This window comes from Pinus tabuliformis, chromosome 7 (assembly GCF_031772625.1).
Source record: "Pinus tabuliformis cultivar Carrire ecotype Pingquan chromosome 7, CPIR1, whole genome shotgun sequence".
NCBI classification, from domain to species: Eukaryota; Viridiplantae; Streptophyta; class Pinopsida; order Pinales; family Pinaceae; genus Pinus; species Pinus tabuliformis.
In genome coordinates, this window is record NC_142293.1 from 112,163,339 (window position 1) to 112,172,280 (window position 8,942).

The window sequence follows — 8,942 nt, forward strand, 5'->3', positions numbered from 1 at the left end:
AACTAATTACTAACTTTAACATAGCATCATAACATATTAGCTAACCTTAAGATTTATGGATTTTAACATATGATGTAGCTTTAGGTTAATGCACATATAACATTAGTTAAATATAGGATTCGCCAAGCTCTTTTCTTCGCAAGAGGAAGAGATCCAAAGGCCAACATAGTATTTAAACCTGTCAGTAGTAGCTACTGAAGTGGCTTGGGCAATCTAAAGTGCCTTGGTCCGGGTCACATCCCTGTTGTTGACATGAGGTCCAAAATCCCACGTGGTGTGATTGGTTTTCAATCAATTTTTTAAAGCTATAATTGATGAAGCTTCCTATGAGAAGATATGAAGAAAATTGATGTTTTGGTATTATAAAAGTTTTTTTCATGTCTTGGAATGATGAGTAAAATTATTGAGCTTTATTGAGCCAAGCTAACTCAATATAAGTATAGTTATTTTGTTAGAATTCACAACTCTAACAAATGACAAGTTAAACATGGAGTTCCAAGACCTATTTGACAAAGACAAAGATGCCCAAGATGTAGGTAAAGGTGTAGTAGAAAGTGATACATAATGATGAAGTGTAAAGTGGATTATATATTTAGGTAGATACTTGTCACATAGTAATATTGTTAATATTTATGGTATTGTAAATATTTATTGTAATGATACATATCTGATGTATGGGGTGCATGACCAATTACACTTGACACCCTAAATTATTAGTCCAATTTGAACCCAAGGTGTGATGTAAGCCCTATTGAGATAAACATGTAGTGTTTATCCCTCGTAGGTAGACATCAAGTTGTGGAATTAACCACTAGGTAGGTATAAGGGTGGTAAGTGTAGTGTACATGTATTTACGCTTGCTGTATAATTGAAGAAGTTAAAACCTGGGATGGAGTCAGAAGGTAAGGGACCAAGTCAAAGAGAATTTAACATGGTTGATGAATCATGTAGGTGAAAAGGATTCCTAGAGAATTAGAGAGTACAACAGATGGTGCCCATGTACCTCAATAAATGGTTTTCCTTTTATATGGACATCAACAATCACTTGTATGCAGACATAAGAGAGAGAAGATAAATTCCCATTGTGAATAAAGCCCAAGGGAAGATAAGAACAACTAAACACAATGATTTTCGAGGCACTATAACAACAGATGTTGGAGAAACAATTGAGATTGAATGGTGGAAAAATTTAGGTAAACATGTTTTGAGTAATTGCAAACTCAAGATAATATGTTCATAAGCGAGTCCATAGGGTTATGTTTGAGTTGATATAGTATGTGATATACCCATGAATGGAGTTTGTAATTGTACCTAATTCATAAGCACATAAACGACTTTAAAGTGTAGGTTTGTGGTTACCCAAAAACCACTTGAGGGAGGGTCAGCTGGGAAGACCCTAGGCATGGTTGAGTGTCAGCCGAGAAAACCCTAGGAATTGTTGCAAAAATCAAGATGATGATGATAAACGGGGAGGTACAAGTATAAATACATGTTTGTTGAATGGGCCATGTACGTGAAGGAATATGTTCCTAGTAGACTGGTAAATGCAATGACTTGGCACCCATGCATTTTAGTGGATGGTTGTTTATTTATATGAATGTAAACATTATGATCTTATTTGTAAAAACTAGGTTGTACTAGATGTAGACTTTGTTATGATTGAGAGTCTTAGAATATGTAATTTCTACTCGTCTCAATGTGTGTCAATAAGTCTATTCCTATTATCTATGAGGTTGTTTAGGCCTAGTTGGTTGGTTGAGAGATTCCCTCAAAGTAGTATTCCGATATTGGTGTGTGGTTGAGATATTATCTCAACTAAGTGATTATGTGTGCAAGTTAGTTTTTCTATCTTTAGAAAACAATTCCTGTTTTTATATGTAACATCATTTAATCAAAGTGAAGTCAAGTGTAGGTGTGTTTATTAATTATGTGTACAATCACATTAAGTATTCCAAAACTTTAATGCACCTCATTGTAACCAACTTGCATTATGTGCTCCAAAGCTTCTCATCCAAGTCAATATGCACCATTCTAATCAAAGTATATTATGTGATCCAAAGATTCACTTACACCAACCCTCATGTACCTTGTCATCTTAGTAACCACCATTCTCTCAATACACCTAGAGGTGCTCTATAGCCTGTGTAGGAGACTTTGTAGTGAACGAGTGTAGAATGTAAATGTATGCTATATTCAAACTATATGTTGTAATGGTTGTAAATTGATGTGTTAGAACAAAAAGTAATAATAACAAAAATAATTTGGGTTCAATTAAAAATGTAATAAAAAGTAAAGTAATTCATGTTACTTTATTTTTTTATTACTTTTCTAATTGAATCCACATTATTATTATTATTATTATTTAACACATCAATTTACAAACATTACAATATATAATTTGAATACAACGGCAGTACATCTCCCAAAGGAAGGATTGTAGAATGCCTATGGGCACAATTAAAAATAAGAAATATATAAATAATATTATTAAGAACTAGCATAGCTCACCTCAAATATTTCAAGTATAAACTTTTAGTCAAATTTTACACTCAAAAATTTCTTTTGAATAACAAAATATTTAGTAAAAGATATGATTTTGAAGACTCTTAATAGATTCAAAATTAAAATAAAACTATACTAACAATAAATATATACAAACATTAATATAAATTTATTTAAACCTCAAATTTACTAAATATTTAAAAACATAATACAGACTTTTAAAATATATATAAATATTAAAATGTTAATTAATATTTATTAATAATTTTTATATTTAAATTAACGAATATAAATAATATATATTTGATATTTGGAAAAGAAATATCTATTTCTCATTTACATGAAATTATAAAATGTAACTTCATCATAAAAATGTGGTAAAAACTACTATATTTTAATACCAAATTGTAGAATCATTTCTTTTTTTTTTTGCTGAAGCAAGCGCTGATCCTTCTATTTCATTAAATCAAAAGAGAAATTACAAATTGTACAAAAACCCGAACCTTTACAAGAAGACGGGAAGAGGAATCCTTGCAAATGTCAAAGACCCGCCACCCTACTACATTGTGCACCCAACTTAAGAGAAGTTGATGTGGAAAGGCTACCAGAGCCCCTACCCGCTATGGAAAATCCGTACAGAAACATTCCCCGAAGTTGAGTAACCAACACAAACAACCCCAATCACGTGGAACCCACACCCCGCAAAAGACGGAAATGATGCACCAAAAAGCTTGATGAATAAGGCCCATATAGCCCACAAAACCAAACTATCATTCTCTGCTGTTGATCCTGGTTGCTGGATCCAACGGCCAGGAATCATATCGCGCACCCAAACATGTCTGAAAAATAAAGTGCGATCAAGGGCAGTATTACAGTCAATCCCTTGTCCACATGTAGCAATCTTAATTGGATCACTGCCAAAACTAAAAAACCACAAACCGCTCATGGGACGAGCGATCACCAGAGAGCTGGCTCGGGCATGGTTTTCAGACTTGAAAGTTGGAAGAGGGAGAATACCAACAGTCGGAAAACCAATTCTCATTATCTGTCTGTACTTTCCACGACGTCTTTCCCCGATACTAAGCTTGTTTGAGAAATGACCCCGTAACTTTTCATCCGAGCTCCTGAGGCTTCCCTTCACCTGACTTCAATAGAGAGTGAGATAAATCCTGGCTTTCCTTTCTATCAAATGCATGTCGAAAGGTTGAGAGACATCTTGTCGTACAAATCAATTCATGCTTGCTATCCGGGTCCGATAACAAAACATATCCCTATCTTCTACAACTTGTTCCTCACAAAGAGACTTTAAACGGTTTTGAGGAATCTCCTGTCACTTGTACACTATCCCACAATCTGCATTGTTCACCCCTTGGTTGGCCAAAAGGTCCACTAGTTTATTGGCCGAACGTCGAACATGGTTGAAGCTCACCGTTCTCAGCCCTTTGAGGTGAACCTGGATTCTTTGGTAAACCAGGATTTGTTTCCAGCGATTAGAAACTTTCTCCGGCCGAGTACCACAATTAATTCTTTTCACAGAGTTAATAGTAATCTCCAAGTGCGCTTCAATAATGACATTAGAGCAATGATTCTGGATTAGAAACTCTAGACATTGTTCCAGAGCCATTAATTCTGCCATATTATTTGTGGCTCTGCCAAGATGATAGTGGAAGATAAATGTAATTCTGCCTTCTTCATCTCTTAAAACTCCTCCAAAACTAGCTGTTCCTGGGTTGCCTTTTGAAGCTCCGTCAATGTTGTATTTCAGATATCCTTTCGGTGGAGGTTACCAGAACTCCTTCCCTATATCCATTGTTGTGTCCTTTCTGATTAGACCTTGGGGAATAATCCCTTTCATTCCCAATTGTCTGAGAATTCTTAGCTCAGACAAAGATTGGGATTTTTGGGGAGATTGCGAATTGTGGTACTAATTGTCTCCCAAAGCTGTTTCAGTATAAGATCAAAAAGACATTGAGGGGTGGACTTTTCACTTTTGAAAATCCTTTTATTCCTTTCTTCCAGACATTCCAGATAATGAAGCTTGGCGTGAAGGCCCAGGCTAGATTAATGAACTCATTCTCTGAAAAGTTTACTCTCCAATTGTTTAGGGTATTAGTGATACTACTTCTGTCCCTATCTGACTGTTGGAAAATGGAAGAGAAGGAATCCCATAACTAGGTAGTATAAGAGTAGTTGTTAAGAATGTGCTCCATATTCTCCTCCTTTTCTTCACAAAGCTGGCACCTGGAAGGCCCCATAACACCCCTTTTCCGTATGTTGTCCCAGGTTAAAATTTTCTTATGATGAACCAACCACATGAAAAGCTTGATTTTCATCCAACCTTGGTGCTTCCAGAGGAGCTGCCATGTCTTATCTGGAACCCTGTAATCAAGCCCAAGAAGAATACTTTTTGATTCCTTAAGATTAAAGTTACCTTTATTATTATTGCCCAATATTAATTGATCCTACCCTTCTGTAACTAAAATCATCCTTTGTTTAAGAAATCTCCCAAGAGCCTCTACCTTAATTTTAATGGGGCTATCATCTCTGTAGTCAAGTTTCCTCCAGCTTCTCCATTTTCCTGAGGTCTGCACCAGATCCCAGAAATCCTTGACTTTGTTTAACCCTTGGTGATCTGTTTCCTGCTTGAGGCTAACAAAGTCCTCTGTTAACAGTATTGGTTCTTGCTGCCACTTGTCTTCCCAAAAGAGTGCAAGATCCCCTGCTCTGATTTCCCAGAAACTGTTATTTTAAACAAGGCTTCTGTTATCCCAGGTTCTATTCCAGATGTGAGACCCTTTCACATTAACAGACATTCTTATTAGATCCTTAGTGTGCCAAGAGCTGGCATATTTTTATTTCCAGATCCTTGCCCACTGTGCTTTTCGCTCTTCAACCTAGTGCCACCAAAGCTTGGCTCCTAGAACTTTATTAAGAATCTCCTGATCATCCAAGCCTAGCCCCCCCTGTTTCTTGGGTTTACAGATTTTGTCCCAAGAGACCAGGGCCCATTTCTTCTTTACCCCAGAGGAAATCTCTTTGAATGCTTCTGAATTTCTCTAAAACACTTTTGGGAGCTGGGAGGGCTGATAACATGAAAACCGTGATCGATTGCAGGACTGCCTTTGTCAGAACCAACCTGCCTGTTAGGTTCAAGACCCGGAAGGTCCAATTTTTGACTTTGTCATGCAATTTATTAAGCACCGATTCCAGATACTTTTGTGCATTGGTCTGTCTGTGAGAGGAATTCCCAAATACTTTGTGGGGAGGGAATCCATTTGGAAGCCCAGAAATCTTGAAATGTTTCTCTGAATAGCAATGTTAGTGTTTAAGAAGAAGATTTTTGACTTGGAAAGATTGACTTCCATACCTATGGCCAAAGCAAATTATTTCAAGATTTGATTGTAGGCTGAAGCTTCTTTGACTGTGGGGAGCCCTTGCAGCATGGTATCATCTACAAATTGTTGGTGAGTCAGATCTTGACCATTTTTAGATAATTGAAGACCTTTGATTTTGTCCATTGCCTTGGCATGCTTAATAGATCTGCCAAGTCCCTCCATCATAAGAATAAAAAGAAAGGGAGAGAGTGGGTCTCCCTGCCTGAGGCCTCTAGAAGGAAAGAAGATCTTTGAGGGGGAGCCATTCACCAAAATTGAAAAGATGGAAGAAGTCACCAGATCCATGACCCATCGGATCCAGTTGTGGTCGAACCTAAAAGCAATGAGAACCTTTTTGATGTAAATCCAATTAACCTTGTCATAGGCTTTGGCTATATCAATTTGCATGATCATCCCCACCCGTTTTTTACTGGTAAGCGTGTGGACCACCTCATGGGCTTGAATAATGTTATTTAAGATTTGTTTGCACTCCACATAACCTGACTGTTCCTCTGAGACTAAAGAAGGAAGGAGAGGTTTAAGTCTATTTGCCACTACCTTAGATATTATCTTGTAAACCACATGATCATCCCCACCTGCTTTTTACTGGTAAGCGTGTGGACCAACTCATGGGCTTGAATAATGTTATTTAAGATTTGTCTGCCCTCCACATAACCTGACTGTTCCTATGAGACTAAAGAAGGAAGGAGAGGTTTAAGTCTATTTTCCACTACCTTAGAGATTATCTTGTAAGCCACATTGCATAAAGCTATGGGTCTGTATTTGTCTACAGTTTGGGCTGATTCCTGTTAAGGGATCAGGGAGATGAAGGAAGTGTTGAGGGCTTTCAGGATCATTTTACTGGACTTGGAATCCTCCACCACTTCCAGAATGTCCTGTTTGACAATATGCCAACAAGCTTTAAAGAAGTCCACATTAAAACCATCCGGACCTGGTGCTTTGCAGTTCTTCATGTCTTTGAGAACCTCACTGACTTCCTCTTCAGTAACAGGTCTATTGAGATTAAAATTGTCCTCTCTAGACACTAACTTAGGGATATGCCTTGTAATTTCCTTGATGGAATGTTCCCTGTCTGGATTGTTTTCTCGGGTGATGTTTTGGAAATACTGAACAAGCACGGCTTCAATACTCTTATGGGTGTTCTGGAGCTGTCCATTCTCATCCTTCATCATTGAGATTCTATTGTATGCTCTGTTAGCCATAATAGATCTATGGAAGAATCTTGTATTCCATTCTCCTTCCTTGAGCCATTGAACCCTAAACTTTTTCCTCCAGAATGTTTCCTCTTGTTTGCATAAATTATCCCATTCTTGGTGATGCTTATCAGGCTGATCACTTTTGACTTTGTCAAAGCCGTCTTTGATTAGAGCCTAATTGAGATCCTGTAATTTGATTTCCAATGATCTTTTGTTCACAAAAATGTTACCAAAATCCCTTTTGTTCCACTCTTTTAGCCTGAACTTGACATGATTTAGTCTTTTATGAAGGAGGTACATTTTTGAGCCCTGGAATTACAAGTCCGCCGACCACCATTTTTCAATGTTGTTGATGAAATCCGGGTGGGAGAGCCACATATTCTCGAATCTGAAGGACCCATTCTTGGGAGAAATCAAACCCTTGATTTCCAGTTGAATCGGCCAGTGGTCGGAACCTCCAAAGGGAAGGATTGTTGTTGTTATTTCTTTATCTGTAAGCAAAAGCTCCTCTGATATCATGAACCTGTCCAATTTAGAGGCTACCTGTGCCTCACCTCCTCTTTTGTTGTTCCAAGTAAAAAAGCCATTGCTTAGGTCTGAATCAACCAGTTTCATCTCATCTGTGAAAGTCTGAAACGCTAAGGAGTCTTTGTTGAGCGCTCTGGTGCCTCCTTCTTTTTTTTTTTTCGAAAGATATTTGATCATATTAAAGTCCCCTCCCACGATCCAAGTAATCCCAGCCTGTTTTTTCTTGAGATCAATTAGGGAGTCTAACAATTTGAGTTTGTCATTTATTCTTTGAGGGCCATAAACATTTGTGACTAGGAATGTTTTTGAATCCCCCACTGGTTGAATGACCACTGATAAGTAGTTTCTAGATGCTTTTGCATCTGTTATACTGATTTTCTTTGGATTCCACAGAGTTAGAATGCCCCCCGCTGTGTTTTTATCTTTAACCTCTAGGAACTCAAATCTATTAAGCCATTTGCTGTGGATTTGTTTTATTTTCTGGATGGAACATTTCGTTTCCTGGATGAAGATAACATCTAGCATATCCAGTTTCATTCTATGACTAAGCATTCTTTGTTTTCTTTTACTACCTAGACCTCTGATATTCCATGATGTGAGCTTCATATCTAAAAATTTGTAAATGAGTAACTGGTTAGGTCTTTCATCTTACCTGAGTCTATCATTAACTTTCCACACTCCATCAAGAGGTCCTTCTGCTTTTTCCTGCCTCTTTTTTTTCCTGTATTTCTGGTCGCTAATCCTGGAGTAGTTTTCATTATTTCCACTCCTCTGTGTTCCTGTTTTTCAATGGTTTTTTCTTTATCCCATCCTATTTCCTGAGTTTTCCATGAGAATAACTGCTGAATTTTGTTGCAGTCTTCTTGGGGTAGTGAGTCTATCCCTCCCATGGATCCCTGCATCAAGAACCCTTCCAGATCTAGCTATTCCTTATCTAGAATTTCCTGAAGTTCATGATCTTCCAGATCTGTTTCACTTTGGGTCATTCCCTGATCCATCTCTTGTTCTGTTTCACTTATTATAGTTTCTTTCTCATTATCCATCTCTTGTGTTGGGTAGCAGTCTTCTTTCATTTCCATTTCCTTTTCCTTAGGCCCATCCTCCATAGATTGTTCTTCATTTGCCATTTCTACATTCTCTTCCAGTGCTTGATACCTATTTTCACTAACCCTCTGCCCCTCATTACGAAGTTGCCTTGGTCCCTTTTTGCCGCCTTTTCCTCTACTTGTCACTTTCTGGAAGCTATCTGTGTCCTTCATTTCCTTAGGTTTGCCCTTGTTGTCTGCTTGACTAAGAGGGCAATCTCTGAACAAGTGTCCAT